The 18,723-nt window shown below is 36.5% G+C and overlaps 1 protein-coding gene and 1 pseudogene across 7 annotated transcripts in view; one reads left to right on the plus strand and one right to left on the minus strand.

The window, feature by feature from the left end:
- Positions 1-18,723, minus strand: part of FILIP1 (filamin A interacting protein 1) — a 217,642-nt gene that overhangs the window by 67,629 nt on the left and 131,290 nt on the right. The window lies entirely within an intron of this gene.
- Positions 6,485-6,575, plus strand: LOC117020939 (uncharacterized; annotated as a pseudogene).

Below are 18,723 nucleotides of genomic sequence, written 5' to 3' on the forward strand. Positions count from 1 at the left end.
AAACAAAGGCAAATAATATAATAGAAAGCTCTCTTTTTTTCATGTACCCAATGCTGAGAAAGCTGTCTTCATTCTAGTTATAGACAAGCCTATAGATAGTGTCTCTGGAATTTAGAACAAAGGAAGCTATAAAACAAAAATTGCCCAAATGATTATTGTATATTCTGTTTTTTGACATTGTTTTGATTCCTTTTATAATTATTTCAAACTCAGCGGTGAAGCCATAGATACAACAACACTGAGCTGGGTAAGCGTATGGAAAACAAAGCAGTGTAAAATTATAGCTTTTCCCATCTAATATTTATTCTGATTAGTCACATTCTGACTGTTCAGCTGAGCAAATCATAGCAGAACTATTTCCATATGGCATTTCCAGAAATGACACTTCTGAAAAAAATGTTTGTCTCTAATTGTGGATTAAGGTAATCAGAGAGTGGCTCTCAAATGTAAACTAAATCAAATAATCCTGAGTGCATAAATTGCACTGCTAGTTAGCATAAGTTTCCATGATTTGAGCATAAAGGAAATGAAATAAATCTTAAAGCTATCAGGCAAATAAAAATTTGAATTAACATGGAAATAAAATTCACAGCATGGAATAATAAAAGGAGCCCAGCTTTGAAAACACTCAGAATTCATCTCCAATCCCAGGTATGCTGTGTGATTTGTACAAGTTGCTAACATTGCTTTGAGCGAATTTTATTGTCTGTGAAAAAGGATTTTAATAACTTTCTTAAACAATTGTTGTTAGGATGAAATTCGCTATCGGTGTATAAAGCACCTAGTATAGAACTTGGCACACAGTAGGTGCCAGTAACATTTACTTTAGTTTCTATTAGGTCTCCATCATTAAATACCTTTTTGCTACATGGGTAGAAAAGGAATTTTATAAGACATTTTTTGTAACATTTAAGACTGATAAAGTTCAACAGACTAGACAGTGCACAATTTGCCCTTAAGAAGATTTTTTTCAAAAAGGAATTTTTAAATCAGAATAGCCCCTTTCCAAAAGTTATTTAATCTCCCTGACTCAATTTTCTTGTCTGTAAAGTGAGAATACCAACCCCTCTATGTCACAGGAACCTTCAAGGCTCTAACAAGATGATGCAAATAAAAAGCTTTTAAAACTGTACATAGGTAGCAATTTCAATTTAAAAGTTTAAGCTATTCGGTTTAAAATATGTAAATATTGTTGGTATTTTTCTTCTTGACCAAATCTTTCTATTCTCTTAGGAGAAAACAGCTTCTTTCTTTCTAACTAATATGAAACATCTATTTGTTCTTTCCCTAAAAATGTGCTTATGCTCGAACTGTATTAATTGTGATATGCTACATATACCATACATTTCATTCTTAGCTTAATTACCCTAGACACTAGTTACCAAAAATAAAAGAAGCTACGGTTATGTAACACTGTGTATTACAGTATACATTTAGAACTACACTAGAATTTACTTTAGTAACTTCATCATGAACTTACTAAAAGCTTTTTAATTTCTATACTAATAATCAGGGATGAAATATAAATGTTGCCTATAAATTATTGCTAATTAAAATAGTTTAATAGTAAATCAATCTTTAATATTGTGATATCTATTTAATTAATGGGTTAATGAAGATGACTATGTGATCACAACAAATGTTTTCACTACTTTAAACATGATTCAACTTATATAAGTAAGATCTTACGTTTTGAGGATAAAACCACTTTACATCTTCATTTTGAGAACCTTCTTGATTTTGTGTAAGAGAATTAAATTAAAAATGTGAGAAAGTTCCTTGAACACTACTATTTTCACACAGAAGTTTTATTGTAAGTGGTTCAACTTCTGGTTTCCCAGGTTGCTGCTAAGTAGATCACTGCTTGTCGATATATGTAAAAAGACCCAAAGGGAAGAATACTTTGACAATACTCTACAAAAGCGACAGAAGGGGGTGGGAGGTACGAGGAGGAAAAGATTTACTAAAAATGTTCAATTTATTTAGTCCTAATGATGGAGGAGAATAAATACGAGATTGGGGTACAGAAACAGCCACAGAGGGGTCACGTCCTTCTCATCCATTCTATGTGGTTTCTTTTTGTGCCAAGGGCGGGATATGGAGGCCAAGAGCAAGGATTTCCCCGCAGAACTGAAACTGCACCAGGTAGAACAAGGAGTTATCTCAACGGGCTGCATAAGAAGCTGATTCAAAACATGTGGGGGCAGCAAAGAGCTACTCTGCAAAGCCCAGGGGCCAACAGGTGAGTGTGTGGTTCATTTTATAAAATCAAAGGAGGGTATCTGGGCTTTGCTGGGAGATCAGGGATGGGGGAGGGGGAAGGATAGGTAAGACACAGTACACGGGAGCCCAGACAGGTGGCATAGTTGAAAAGAGGGCTAAATCCAATCATTCATTTGAAAAATACTTGTGCACATTTACTTTGTGCAATGCATTGCATTCAGTATTAGAGATACATACTCGTATAATTGCATTCTCAGAGAGTCAAGTCTACAGGAACATAGACAAACAATTGAAAGATATTTACAATACAACATGATAAGCCTTAGGATGGAGGAGATACAATAGGCTAAGAACTTCATTTAGAACAGTTGACTTGAATCCACCTAATGAAGAAAGCTTCCTGGAGGAAGTAACCAAAAATCTCACAAGTACTTGAGTCAAAGAAATAGGAAGGTAGTTAGGATGAGAATGTTCCTGACCAAGAGAAGACTGTAGGCAAAGGCCACACAGATTTAGATGCATGGGCTGGGGCACGATGAGGCTGGAGTGATAACCAATGGGCAACTCATGAAAAGCCTTGTAAAACTGGCAGTGAGTTGGCATTTTATCACAGAACAGCAAGAAGCCTTGGAATTTTTAAGCAGCATCTGTTGGCACACCTCAGGAAATTCAATTTAAAATATCTCTGTAGGTGATTCTAAAGCACAGCTGCACTTAGAAACCATTGCTTTAGGACTAATAGACCAATTCAGCAACAAAAGCACTTAAAATGTTTGCTGTGTTAGCTCAAGGTTCCCAGCAAGGTTGTCTGATTCCCAGGGACTTGCTTGCCCCAGAGGGTTCTCATGTTCTCACTGTTTGATCAGTTCCACTGATCTTTGTTCTGCAAGGAATCATGGTACTTCAGACCAGTAGCCTAAATCAGGAGGGTCCCTGTAAACTGTTGGAAGTGTTTGCCAGTTCTGGACAAACAAGGGTGACCAATTTGTCCAGTTTGCTTGGGACTATGAGCAGGGTCCCACAAAGTGGGACTTTTGAAAATCAGGACAGTCCCAGGCAAACTGGGACACAGTGGTCATCCTCGGGCAAACACAAGTGGACAGAAGACTGGATATTCTAAAATGACTCTGCATCTAGCAGGGCAGCCATAGTGGACTTACGATACTCAGGAACTGAATTTCATTGGCAGCGTTTCCAAAACTTAGCTTTCTTAAAAGGAAAAATGCCATTATTGATAATTATTCCTGGTGACAATTTTAACTGTTTTTTTAAACTTGTGTGATTTTGTAATTTGGGGGAAAAACCTATAATAAGTAGGAAAGACTGTTTAGTTCTTATACCTGTGGATGGAAAAGGGGCCACATATTTAACAAGTTCAGGAGACTGAAAATAACCACATAAAATGGCATGAGCGTAAAAAAATTTTCATAAGTAAATTGGTCATGGCAGGAAGTCACATCTATAGCCAAAAGCTTCCTTCATAAAGTTAATCTGTGTCATTAAGTGGGCCTGTCTATTGTCTTTTTGCACCTAAGATGACATCCTTGGAATGTCAGTAATCCTTTTTCCGGACCAGAGCTGGAAACTACAAAATATCTCATTATTATCATCTGATTACCATGTCTATGTTCTGTAAAAAGCAAACTATTAGCTATCCAGCACCCCACCTATGTAAAAGAAGTACCTGTCTCTCCAATTTACTTTTATCCCATCCCAGAGATTTCCCTGCTTTGCTTTCTCCGACCCCTTTAATCTACCACCAATGGATTTCATGTAACCCCTCCTCTTTTGATTCTATGTATAAAATAAGCTGCAAACCACCATTTTGTGGACCATTCTCTCAACCTGTTGAGATTTTGCTTCCCGGCAATTATCGTCAGTTTGGTTCAAATAAATTCTTATAAGCTTTCTGGATGTGTTTCGTCAACATACCCATGTGGCATAGCTTTTTCTACACTTCTAAAATGGGTATGTGTATAACTCTGGGAGGACAGGGTGGAATCAAATGAGCCTTGGAGCCTTGAGTCCAACAGGGTGCATCTCCTGAAGCACTAAAATTACTTCAAGACTTGGAGTGGGTGGTAAATAATTAAAAAACCTTTCAAAACACTGATAAAATTTTCATATTTACTTGAATGTTTAGGGAAAAACTCTAGACAAAAAACACTTGCTTGAGGTGGATAGCTTGGGATAAATTCTTAGACAATGCCGCCATGATCACCAATATGGTGTTCTACTCACCCAGGTTGAGAGGGAACATATCGAGGTGGGAAGTTTGAGAAGCCTGCTCCTGCTTTCTGTCACTGCACATCTCGAACAAGGCAATTCCCTGCCGATAGCTGCTGACTTTTAAGTGGTGGAAGCATTTTGAGGAAAGAATAAATCTATTTCTCTGCTCATGAAGAACCATAATGTCACAGTTCCTAAATACTATCACTTTTCGTATTATTTAGTTAGCTACCTAAATAAGGTCTTATTGCTACCATGAGGCGCCGTAAAAAAGATGATTCTGGAAGACCAAGGCATACCGATTCCGTGAAAGCTTTCCCATTCTGGGAACTCAACTCAATGTTCTGTATCTATTTAAATAAAGTGATTTATTAGTTTACTTGTCTATTTCTTTATTCGGCTGTGAGCTGCTTTGACGACAGGGACTGTGTCTACAGTCAGCCCACATGACAGGCACTCAGTAAATATTTATTGAAATAAAGAAAAGTAAAATAAGTGATGTGAAGTCAGAGAGACATAAACTGGCACCAAAAATCTCCGAACAACCTTAACTACTTAGCCTTGTTTAAAAAATCTAAACAATTACATTTTGTCAACTTCTACTCTTTCATCTGACAGACTTGTCTACAATTTAGGAGTCTCTTTGTTCTTAAATTTATTCCAAAAGAAAATTATGTAAACTGAATAAGGAAACAGTACATTCCACCAGAATGTTGCAACAGGAAATGGACTATCTTGAACTCTCATACAAATTGAATTATACTATTTACCCAAGTTAGGTAAGTAGGAATATTATAAATGTATTACAAGAAAAAAGCTATGTAATTATGATGGTATTAGCTATTACTGAAGAAATCAAATGCATTTTTTCTCCTGAATTTTAGAAAGCAAAGTTAACATGATTAGTAATACAGCATATAAGGAGAAGATTCAGACATGGTTAGTTTACAGAGCCACTGAAACTAAAAATGCGTCTTTTGGTTTCTCTGGAGAAATCTCTCTCCATAACTATATGGTCAATTGTAGCCTAATAGGCTATAAAGTTATTCATTAAAGATACTCCTTTCTAGTACTTCAGACTGATAATCATCCAAAAGGTATCTTTTATTAAAATATCACAAGCAGATGCTATTTTCATGTTAAAACTTGCTTTAATTATCACCCATAATAGCTTGAATTTTTAAAAGTATAATTCCTCAAAATCACACTGATTTTTTTTTTCATTTTTTGCAGAAATAGAAAAATCCGTCCTAAAATGCATATGGAATTTCAAGGGACCCCAAAGAGCAAAAACAATCGTGAAAAAAGAACAAAGTTAGAAGGTTCACACTTTCTAATATCAAAATTTACTATAAAGCTATAGTAATTAAAACATTGTTGTACTGGCATAAATACAGATGTATAGACCAGTGGAATAGATTAGAGAGCCCACAAATAAACCCTTGCATATATGGTCAAATAATTTTCAATAAAGATACCAAGACCATTTCAACAAATGATGGGAAAACTAGAATCCACATGTAAAAGACTGAAGTCGGACCCTTACATTATACCTTATACACAAATAACTCAAAACGAATCAAAGACCTATGTGGAAGAGCTGAAATTCTTATAAAAAAACATAGGGGAAAAACTCTGAATTTGGCAATGATTTCTTGGATTTGACACGAAAAGCACAGGCAACAAAAGAAAAAATAGATAAACTGAACTACACCAAAATTTGAAACTTCTGTGTATCAAAGAACACAATCAATAGAGTGAAAAGCAAACCACAGAATGGGAGAAAATATTTGCAAATCATTAAGTCTGGTAAGGGATGTATATAGAGACTATATAAAGAACTCCTACAACTCAGCAACAACAAAAGGACCTGATTAAAAAGTAGGGGGAAATAAAAGAAAGTGTATATTAAGCAAAGGGCTTAAATAGACATTTCTGTAAAGATATACAAATGGCCAACAAACACATGAAAAGATGCTCAACATCACTAATCATTAGGAAAATCAAAAAAGTACAGTAAGATACCATTTCAATACTCTGTTTTCTCTTCAGGCTGTATAACTCTTTTTCCTGTTACTAAAGATTTCTGTGGAGAAAAACAACTCTGAGTCTTAACCCAATTAAAAAAAAAAAAAAGGATACAACTTCATATGCATTAGGATGGCTATCATCCATAAAACAGAAAATAAGTATTGGCAAGGATGTGGAGAAATTGGAACACTTTTGCACTGCTGGTGAAAATGTAAAATGGTTTTGTCACTATGGAAAACAGTATGGTAGTTCCGCAAAATATTAAAAATGTATTAATACATTAAAAATGTATTATTGAATACCAAATGAATGAGCAATTCCACTTCTGGGTATAAACCCAAAAGAGTTGAAAGCAGGGACACTCATGTTCATAGTAGCATTATTGACACTAGCCAAAAGGTGGAAACAACCCAAATATCCATTGGCAGACGAATGGATAAACAAAATGTGGCATATACATACAATGCAACATTATTCAGACTTAAAAAGGAAGGAAATTCTGACACGTGCTACAACAGGAATGAACCTTGAAGGTACGATGCTAAATGACATAAGCCAGTCACAAAAGCACAAATACTATACAGCTCCACTTATATGTGGTAATTAGAATAGTTAAATTTATAGAGACAGAAAGAATAGTGGTTGTCAGGGACAACGGGCACAGGCGGGGAGAGTTGTTGTTTGATGCGTACAGAATTCCAGGTCTGGAAAATGAAAAAATGCCTTGAGTTGGATGGGTGGTGATGTTGCACAAACTGAATGCATTTAATGCCAATGAATGGTACACTTAAAAATGGCAAAAATGGTAAATCTTATGTATATTTTACCACAGTTTAAAAAAAATTAAAAGTACCTTGTACATCCCCAAAAAAATTTGAATAAGGAAAGTGAATAAAAATCATCCCCAATCCTTCGTCTAGAGGTTCCCACTTTTAAAAAAGGTAAAATTCCATGTGATACATTATAAACGTGCTATCATATTTTTTTTGATTAGTTAGTTGAATGTTACAGTCATCTCTGGACTTAAACACATTTTCATTACTTATGTGGTTTTCTTCTTTCTTCTTTTTTACACACATCGGGATATTAATAGTGTGACAGCTGCTGTGTCTCGGATTCGAAATTAGATAAGGTCACAGGCTGCCCCTTGCAGTGCTGTGATACTACAGTGTATAATTTCTTGAATTCCAAGACTAGAGCCTTTTTGTTCTGTGCTCATCAAGACCTTGAGCAGATCCCTTAAACTGCTCACCCCTATGTGTAATCAGGTCCAGCAGATAAAGTCCAGCTTTCTGTAAACCAGTTGAGAAGCTAAATTCCTTAAAACAAGAGAGTAGTCATCGCTAAGGCACAACTAGATGATTATTTTCTCGCTGGGGTTGTTTATCCAGCTCTGTAAATTTAATCCCCTCAATGTAAACCAACTAGATAAGATCCAGGACAGATAAAGCATCTGTACCAGATCTGGTACTAGACATCTCTGTAGAGATAACTCTGGTACATACGACTCTGCTTATTAGGTTAAATTTTCTTCACCTCCTTCCTTTTTCCTATTTGTCTCCTTTTCAGATGGTCTCTAGAAGTTATTTTTCAAGCTTGAGCCAAGTCCTTCAGTGTGATCCTGTCTGGAGGATTGACTGGCAGAGTGGCCTTGCCATAGGGCTATTTGCATGAGGAACCAAGGCTCTTCTGGGAAACAACTGATCCCACGGGAGGAAGGGAACCATTTTGGTTGAAGGACAACGGAGCAAGGTCAGAGGGGAAGGGTGAGTTTGAGTGCAGCACAGTGTCTGTCCCTCAGACTCCCCTCCAGCCCAGCCCCCGCCACTCATGCCTGAGTCCCAGTGTGAGGGCCTGCCATAAAAGACCCAAATAATCAGTAGAGGAATTGGTAAATTAGAATTCAAGGCATTGAGCTTCTATAGTAAGGGGGAAGGCAGGAAGGGGCAGCCCTCTGTATCTTGCATCATGCTCTCAGGGTAGACATCAGCCTGAACAGCCTCCAAGTAGACATCAACTGATATAAACAGAAGAGAAAGACTTTGGGGCACAAAGAGCAGCACTGGCTGGGCTTCCAGCAGGCTCTCACAGGGGCGGCTATCATTACCACAGTGGGTTGGAGCAGGAAAAAGGACAAAATGGCAACGGCCAAATGGTAGCCCTGAGGACTGGGTGGAACATTTGGGGGTCATCCTGTGAGGACTTCCATTCCAGCCTTTCCCACAGAGCAGGTGAGCAGAGGTAGAAGGGGGAAAACTGGCTTAGTGGCTTTGGTTTTATCCTGGTGAGGGCTGAAAACTACGGGTAATACTTTTTCAAATGGGAAAAAACTTCAATTAGACACGGTAAGACTACATCATCAAGGTAGAATTTATACATGTGGTTTATTTCAATCACATAACATTGAGTTCCTTTGGATTTATGGCGTTTTTTGATGTATTCATTGCAGCCTCTGACCTAAATAAATTCTACAGTTATGACATATATTTGACCAACTTAGAACAATTAGAGTTTAATTTTTTGAACAAAAATACAAGCAAATCTCAGCCATTAGGAACCTATGGGGAATGTCACACTTACATTTACTTTATAACTAATTGAGAGTGAGTACTTTATATACTAACGCTTTTTCATTTTAAGGGTTTGGGAATATGGACATCCTGTAATCAATTAGAAAGTCCCCCCCCTCTTAAAAATTACAATGTACATAAGTAAATACCTTTTTGAGAACTCATAGTGGTCATCTAAGTATCAATTGTCCTTGTGTGCTCAAGATGTATATTGTTATGTGGTTCCTTGATCCACTGGCTTTTTGTCTTTTTCTTTAACCAAGTTCCTGATGTAAACTTAGAGCTAGTTTTTTTTGTTTGTTTGTTTGCTTTTTGCTTATTTTTATACCTACTCAAGAGAAGCAGTGTGGTAGAAAGCTCATGCCCTTGGGAATCTCGAGTTAGAAACACGCATCAGCACTACTGCAAATGTGACCTTGAATGGGTGAGTTAGCTTAGCTTCTCTAAACTTAGTGTCTTTATCTGTAAAATGGGTATAGCAGTAGCTACCTCACAGGTTTTACATGGGCTAATATATAAAGATACCAAATGTTACCCTTTGGGAGTCAAACAGACAAATAATGGCTCCATGACCTTCAACCAGTTAACTCTGAACTTCAGTTTCCTTACCTGTATGACAATGAAATATATATGAAGTGACTAATAATAACGTCCGGAATGCTGTATATGCCCAATAAAAGGCAATTTCCTCTTTTCTTTTCTCGTAAGAGTGAATTGGCTGATGCAGAACAGCTGGACTACTGGGCAACATAACCAAAAGCCTTTCCACAAACTGAATCAATAAATCAAAGGCTAAGTTTTCTCTCATCCCTGTTGCTCTCAATATCCTGTGACTGCCCAAACCACTCATAACAACATCAGAGATTCCTATGCCACAAACCTAACAGATAACCAGCAACCCCATGGTGGCTTATCCTGTGCTTCTGAGTTTCCTGCACTATTTGTTGATGTGATTTGAAGGAGCACTTCCCTCCCTAATTCGAGAATTTGGATTACACTGTTTGCTCGAGAGTCTCAGTTCGTTCATCACCACTGTCAAAAGATTATATTGCAGCAGAAAGGACTTAACATTTTTTCTAAACTTTTCTGAGTATTCTATTTAAAACCTGGCATTAGTAAGAAACAATGTTAAATAGCACATCTTGTGCTAGCTCTCATGCTGAAAGCAGGCATTGCTTATAAATGAAGGTGCAACACAAGCCAAGGCCTCTGATTTAAGACAATAAAAATAACTACAAATAAACAGAGCTGTTAATTTTTTGAAATTGCATCTTTGATGTTTAATAAAATTCCTATACAGTGTTCCTACTTGGAATGTTGTTTTTGAAAGACATCAGATCTCTGAAAATGCTGCAAAATTTCTATACTATTTGTTATTTGCCAACTGCTTTTCATGGGTAATATTTGGCCTTCAAATATTCAAATCTACCCTTTCAAAGAGAAAATTTAGTTAATTACATTGGCTCCTACAATTATCTTTCTTTTTCACTATATTGGACCAGAGATGGGGCACATGCAAAAAATGTTTAAATAAGAAAAGCTCATGTGTATTGTTATCTAAGTGCTAGTGTTTAGGAGCTACATGATGCTCTGTGATTTGCGAATGGGCATAAAATTTGAAGAACTGACACTTCTGATGCCTGATACTTCCCTAAGGACTATACTCACCAGTTTGTAATTCTCATGGCTCTCTTTTGTGTCCCTAGCCCCTAGCACAGAGATCGCAACAAGTAGGTGCTCAATAAACATTTGTCAAATGTATGAATGATATGTAGGTGTGTGTGTATGATTCTACTTATCCAACAACAATTTCCTGTGTTTCCCCTTTTCTAAGTGTTTACATTTTCTCATTTGAGGACAGAACAGCTTTTTAAAAATCTATCTTTTACCTTTCACGAAAGAAAGCTTAGATTCCAAAAGATATTGGCTTATTACTTTCAATAATGTTCATGAAATTCCTGACAAATCTCCCCATGATTCAGGTTCCTTATTGTATATGAGTAACAAATAGAAATGAAATGCAGTTGATTCTCATTATCTGCAGTAGTTATTTTCTGTAAAGTTACCACAAACATTAATTAGAGAATACTGAATATTGTTCCTGGGGGAAATAGAGTTTAGCTCCCACACTCCTCTCATACAACATTTTCAACTAATTAATACATAATCTCATTTTATGTGTTTTTCTGTTTAAAGACAAATGAATGGATGAATGAATATACATGGGTAGTTATCTGACTTCTGCGTGAGGGAAAGACTACCTGAAATGATGAAGAAAATGATTAGAAATGATTCTACATGTAAAAAAAAAATCATAGTCAATTAAATGGCAAAAAAAAGATAAATGTTTCCAACAATTTTGACAGATAGAGAGTAACTATCCTCAATTATAAAGAGTTTATGTATATCAGTGAGAAAAATCCTAAAGCTCAATAGAAAAATATACAAAAGAAATAGACAAAACACAGATATATAAAATGTTCATTAGGAAATAGTTCAACTTAATTAACAACCAAATAAATGTAAATTAAAGCTATAACGAGATACCATTGCTCACCCTTAAATCAGGACACATTTTAGAACTATAATAGCTATTACAAGTGAGAATTTGATTAATGGGCATTCTCATAATTTGGGGGGAAGTCATCCGGATTCTGGAAAACAATTTGGCAATAGATGCACATAAGAGATGAAAATATTCATACCTTTTAATGGAGAAGTTTAACAAGAAGTTTAACAAGAAGGACAAAGATTGGTGCACAAATATGTTCATTACAATATGCTAATTTATAACAACGAAAAAATGGAAAAATCTAAATACTCAGTAATAAGGATATATTTGAGTAAAATATAATGCTTGCATAAGACAAAATATTTTACAGACTTTAAAAATTCTATTTCAAAAAATGTTGAATGATGTAGGAAATGCTTATGACAAATACATATATCCAATCTTGTATGTGCACTGTGCTTGCAATTGTGTAGAAAAGAAAAATGTGAATAAAATACTCACCAAAATATTCACAATTGTTTTTAAGGCTGGTAGAATTATGCAAGATTGATATTTTTTAGTAACTTTTTTAATATTTCTAAATCAGTGTTTTTTAAACTTTTTTCAATTTCATTCTCCTAAGGAAACTTTTTAGATATTTTTTCCTAATCGCCTTCCTTTTGAAATTTTAATACCCCAGATATACTGTGTATCTGTTTATGCATAGTAGTGTTTTTGAGGGTCACAAACCATTGTGACATCTAAAATTTCTTTACCCCTCTAAGAACCAGTTTTTACCTTATTGGGAAGAATAACACTCTCATTGATAATCCATGTTCTAAATGATCTATATTAAAATTGTTTTACTTTGAAAATCAGAAAAAAATACTTTGTAAAAGAAAGTTCTGAAATGGGTAGTTTCAACTCAGAGTAATAAATCTCTAATAGTAGAATTTCTGGTCCTCTTATACCAGAAATATTGAAATATAGATCTTTGTATCATGCCTAAAATTGCTTGTGTAGGTGTACATCTATTCCAACTAATATGTCCTGCTCTATATGTGCAATATGAAACTAACACACAGAGGGTACCAAAATAATATATATACACTTTAAGAAAGGAAAATTGTATTAAAATTGTAATATTCAATGTATACTGATAACAAAAGATTAATACAAGTCACGTTTGACTTCTGCAATTATGAGAGATGCTCAAAGTGGTTACGAACAGCATAATTTTAATACAGGTTTTTCTTTTCTTAAAATTTGCATACAATTTTTTGGTACCCTCTGTATTTTGCTGAGAAGGACAGAGTTGAATTTAATAACAACCAATACTTACACTGAACCCTAGTGTGAACGAATTTCTTTTCAGGGTATTTAATTTATTTTTCTTAACGTCATTCTACACATGAAAAAAATGAGGCTCAATGAAATTAAATAGCTTTCCCAAGGTCACATGATTCGTAAGAAACAGTGTTATTTGACTTCAAAATATTTATTCTTTCCATTACCACTTGCTGCGGAGGTCAGTAAAAGCTTTCTGTGAAAATATGATAAAAGCACAAAGCAAGGGAAAGCCCTAGAATGAAATTCGCTGGGTAATGTTTCCTGTACTAACATTCACCCACAATGGTACGGCGACCATCTGGTCCAATTTCCCCACACTACATAACCTGATTGGCTTGCCATGATCTTGCCAACATTTTTTGAGCAGTGTCATCTCTTTAGTAACTTCCCTAAAAATGCCATGCTTCTATCTTCAGGCCAGAGAATGTGAGATGGTGAACCCAAACCTGTAAACTTACTTCTCTGACTCTCCAAGACCCCTTGCCAAGCCACTGCTGCTGGAAGACAGCCCTAGAGCATGACTTCTTGCAATGCACTTTGAAGTAGATAAAATATTGCACTCATGGACATCTGTCTGTTATTTCCTGCACTCACAGCTTTGTTCTTCTTTATTGCCAGAGAAGTCTATGGATGATGTCACTTTTCTCTGAAGAGAACAGGCCATCAGAGCTTTTCACTGACATAATTAATTATCTGTAACTTGATTCTCGGCCAGAAAATTCTCAAAGCACAGCCCCCAAAAGAATTAACTCTACTGTGCTTGCTATTCTTAAACTTTTAAAGAGACAGGGTACCATATCTTTTTTTTTTTTCTCAGAACACTGATAATGGTAGTTTTGTTCAGTGATATCAAGTAACAGAAAGTGAACTGGGGCACTATTCTATGATTTCACAAGGAAGACCTCCGCTTCAATGCGCAGCAAACTCTAAAGGTCATTACAGATCAAGTATACAAAGCAAAGCTTTTAGGGCTTAGTCTTAAATGCTACAGGAATGCATCACAATTACTGAATAGGCTCTTTGGAGGATCTTGTGAATCTGCAGCCAGAAAAATGAGATCTCAGCCAAAGCTACCATGTTGAATTATCTACAAGGTGAAAAGCTTTAGTCTACCAGCCACAAAAGGCTAAAACATGACTATTTTTAAACTTAACAAGATATAAGAAATGATCAGAATGGTGATCATAAATTTTGAGAGTTTTTCACCTGTGTCTTTATATAAATCTAAAGCAAATTAGCCAGATCAATTTTTTAATATGTATTTAAATGCCACTGGGCACACTTGAAGGAATCCTGGCATGCTATAAAATTAATGCCCTAAAAAAGTAATTGACATTTCACTGAAATTTGACTGTGTATTCAAACACATTATTTGTCCATTAGCAATAGGAATGTGGTTACTGAGCTCAAAATATTTGATTCAATATTTTTACCTTAATTTTCAGGTTAATGCATATGTAGAGCATTATTTATTATTTATAGCATGATTTTTTTCCCATATGCAGTTCCTACAGTCAACCAGTTTTTTGTTTTGTTTTTTATAGTCTTGAGGGAAATGTGGGAAAAACTTGATTTTGTTATAAGCTTATCAACAACTACTGCCAATAACCAGTCATCATTCAACGTGGGATTCACTCTGGTTAAGCATGTTACAGATCATGGTCCTGTTACTTGCAGACCCTTAAGAATTTTGTTTTTCATGATAGCCTAAGCCTGAGCTTTATCAGAGAGCATGACATCGATTCTGATGTTTAAAAACCTCTGCCTTACTAGCTTGTATAATGTTCCCAACTTTTTCACTATAAATGACTAAGAACCACTGGCCAAGATTCATATTCATAGCTGGGAACTTTCAGGGAAAGAACATTCTTGATTACAATAGAGTCAATAAAATGGCTCATGGTCCCCCCAGTTTACTTCAAACTCCTGCTGTTTATTTGTAGTCACCAAGTTGCCAAATATTTCGGCTTCAGACAATTGATATGTGTCGACCTCTACTGAGTTTTTGTGGTTAGGAACCTTATCTGAGCTGTCATTATCTTGCTTCCATCATCCACAAGCCAATGGTCAGATGAAAGCCTGGGGAAGATGACTAAATAGAAGAGGCAGGTGGATGAGATCAGACAACCAGTGTTGCCAGATTTCTCAATGCTGAACTCACCATTTTATATTCAACAGTGGCCAGTCTTGAATAATATTAGGGGAATATCCCTAGATTTCCTTCCAATTTCTCTATGACCTTCAAGACTAACAAACATGCAGTCTCAATGCCCTCTTTCCGCAGCCACTCTTAACACATGCTTAATCCCAAGAGCTAATTTAGCAAGACGCCATGGAGCTACAGTAATAGGGGCTCACTCTTTCCAACTGAAGTTCTAGTGGCCATCTCACAGATGGTGTCGTATTCATGGGGATCTTTTCTGAAGGCTCACATCCCAGGATGACTTCACCACAGCAAAATATGTGAAGCATCTCTTCCTGACATGTCTGGCATTGCTTTTCTAGCCACAGTTCCTAAGGACTCACCAAAGCCATAAAGAAAGCATACAATTGTGAACTGCTGGGATACTGCAACTGCTAAAGCAGAGGCACTTGGTGCTTTAGGTACCAAAGTAAAAAACCCAGAGAAAGCTTCACCTTCCAGACTCGGACCTGCATTTGGTCCCACCATCATCTTTTCTAATCCCCTATCTCACCCATACCCATCTCCTGAAACTCACTGTGCTCTTTGAAACTCACATTCAAGTGTAAGCCGCTTCTTCTAAGTTCACAAACTCTTCCCTTCTCCTCCTTGCACGAAGGCAGTGATTTTCAAATTTGGCTGCACATTGGAATCATGTGAAACATTAAAAAAAAAATACTGATGCTTGCTTCCTGCTTCCAGAGGTTGTTGTTTAATTGGTCTGTGGTGTGACCAGGCATCTGCAGAAAACTACGAGAAGCACTTCCCTAAGGGAATCCTGATTCTCTCCTGAGAACAGTGTTTCACCAAGAGCCCTCAGAAGTGAATAGTTTCTCTCCCACTTTCCTTATACCAGCGGACCTGGAGGTGGGGTGGATTTCTACCTTGCTCCATATCACTGCTTACAGATCATTCTTTCCCCTTTTGCCTAAAATGTCCTAGCTTTAAAATCTCATGACAATATCAGTTTGTATCCTATCTTTTTGTGTCAGGTGCTATTCACACTCCCGGGTCATTCACTCCCCTTCCTTTCTTGAAGATTTTAACTCCTGGATGGCTATCACTATCTCTAACACTACTTCTGTCAAATTTCTTGGTGATTTCAATATTCCTTTAGATGATTATTCTGATATCCTGACCTCCCAGTTCCCTGAACTTCTTTCTTCTAATAATTCTGTCCTTCATACTACTTTGGCCTCTCAACTTCTATGGTCATACTCTAGTCCTTTTCATACCAAAATTGCAACCAATGAAAATTTCAACTCTCAACCACCATCTCCTATATTTCCAGCTCATTCACTCTAGAACTCCAACTCTAACAACCCCTCGATGGCAGCAGAATCTACAATCCACTGATTTTACCATGTTTTCATTGGCCTTCACCCTCTCTCCTCCCGTGTGCTCATTTTCCTTCTCTTCCAGCTTGTTTCCATTGCATACACCCTCAATTTCATGCCCCTTCTCTCACTTGATTATACTCTCTTGGTCAAATCACAGCCTTGGTTAAATCCAACTCTTGGTTAAATCCCATCTCTACTGCTTGTACCCATAGGTAGAGAAAACACATTATGTCACCTGATCTCACTTTAAATTCATGATCACTAACCTTAATAGGTCTGTAATGCTACCAAGAAATCACACTATATTCCTCTAGTCCACTCCTATTTACTACTATTTTATAACTTCTCTGTTTTTTATAACTTCTCAAATATTTCATACAACTTCCCTCTTGCTACCCAGCTCCCCAAGAAAACTGAAAGAATTATAGAAGAACTTCCACAATCTTCCACCACCTCTACATACCCACTGCATCTTTGTCCATATGTGTAACCTCTTGTGTTACTAGAAGTGAACTATTTGTGCTTCTAATGATCACCAACTTTTCAACACATCCATTAGATCCCATCCTCTCTTTACTACTTAGGACATTTCTTCAGTCTTTTGACTATCATCAATGTTTCCCTCCATACGAGCTCATTCTCAACAGCGTGTAAACATACTGTTATTTCTACCATCATAACAAAACCCTCTCTCGACTCCTAGAGAGTCCACCACTTTTTTTCTCCTTCCCTCTACAACAAAACTCATTGAAAGAGTTGCCTATATTTACTGCCTCTGATATTCTCTCCTCCCAAATGAGTGGGACTCACTTGAGCCCAATCCAATCAGATTTCTGCTCCTATCACTCCACTGAAACCTCTCTTATGAAGGCAAACCATGTCCTCCTCCCTGTTGCTACATCCAATGGTCAATTCTCATTCTTCATTTTCCCAGATCCATCAGCAGCATCTGACACTTTTGCCCTCTCTCTCGACCTTGAAAAGTTCTTCATTTTGACTCCAGAAACCCTACTTTGCTAATTTTACTCCTACCTCTCTAGCTGCTCACTCTCATTCTCCTTTGCTGATTCCTCCTCATCTTCCTGACATCTCAATACTAGAATTCCCCAGGGCTCAGTCCTTGGACGTCTTGTCTATCAAAATTTACTTTCTTCATGATTTCATCCAGTTTCATGGCATTAAATACCAGCTACATACAGGTGACTCCCAAATTGATAACTCCAGCCCACGCCTTTCCCCTGAACTCCACTCATATCCAAATACCTATTGGATATCTCTCTGTAGTTGAATGTCTAACAGCATCTCAAACATAACATATGCAAAACTACATTTCTGGTCTCCACTTTCTACTCTGCTCCACCTGGAATGTTCCCCATCACAGTAAATGGCAATACATGCTTTCCATTACCTAGGTCAAACAACATTGGACCCAGCCTTAGCCAATCTCTGTCTCACATATTCCATATTCAACCTGGCATTAAATACAAGCAGCTCTCCTATACAATTTTTACAGAATCTGGGCACTTTTCACCACCATTGTTAATCCAACCTACCATCATATCTTGTCTGGATTACACAAAGCCTCATAGTTGGGTCCCTGTTTCTGTTGGTTTACATTAACTCAGAAGCAAGGAAATATAAAGAAATGCTGACAAGGAAAAGATCTCTGTACTTTCTCTATATACTCTATCACTGTCAATATATTGAATTAAAACTGGTTGAGGTTCACAGGAATGGAATAAAAAAAGATGTAATGACATTTAAAATTTTTAGGTAGTTATTCTGCAGATATTTTTAAGTACATAATAACTGAGGTTCTGATTACTAGGAACAATGAAACATATCCAAAAGAAAACAAATATGATTTTTTTTAATAAAGGGGGTTCTGATTTCTAAATTACTTTAAAAATCTTTTGAGTCTTAAGTCATCTCTTTTAAAAGTAAACAAGAATAGCTGGGAACTTAAGAAAAAGTGTAATGAGAAAGAACTGGCCTTTTCACATATGGAAACATATTATAGTGCTATAATGATTAAGACAGCGTGCTACTACAGCATGAAACAGAGAAATCTGTGGCGTAAACTATAATTCAGAAATAGATTTAATTCTTATATGATATGATTAAAGTGACATTTCAAATCATAGGGAAATTTTGCTGTTCAATTAATAGTTATTTAATTATTATCTCTCAGTTGTAAAACCATTTATCGTTGTTCTATCCTGGGATACTGAGTCTAGAACTCTGCAAACTGCCCTCTCAGACTTCTGTGCTTGCTGCTTCCTGTTGGGTTCTGCAAGAGCAGTCATT

The sequence above is a fragment of the Rhinolophus ferrumequinum genome, chromosome 3 (genome assembly GCF_004115265.2).
Source record: "Rhinolophus ferrumequinum isolate MPI-CBG mRhiFer1 chromosome 3, mRhiFer1_v1.p, whole genome shotgun sequence".
In the NCBI taxonomy this organism is placed as follows: domain Eukaryota; kingdom Metazoa; phylum Chordata; class Mammalia; order Chiroptera; family Rhinolophidae; genus Rhinolophus; species Rhinolophus ferrumequinum.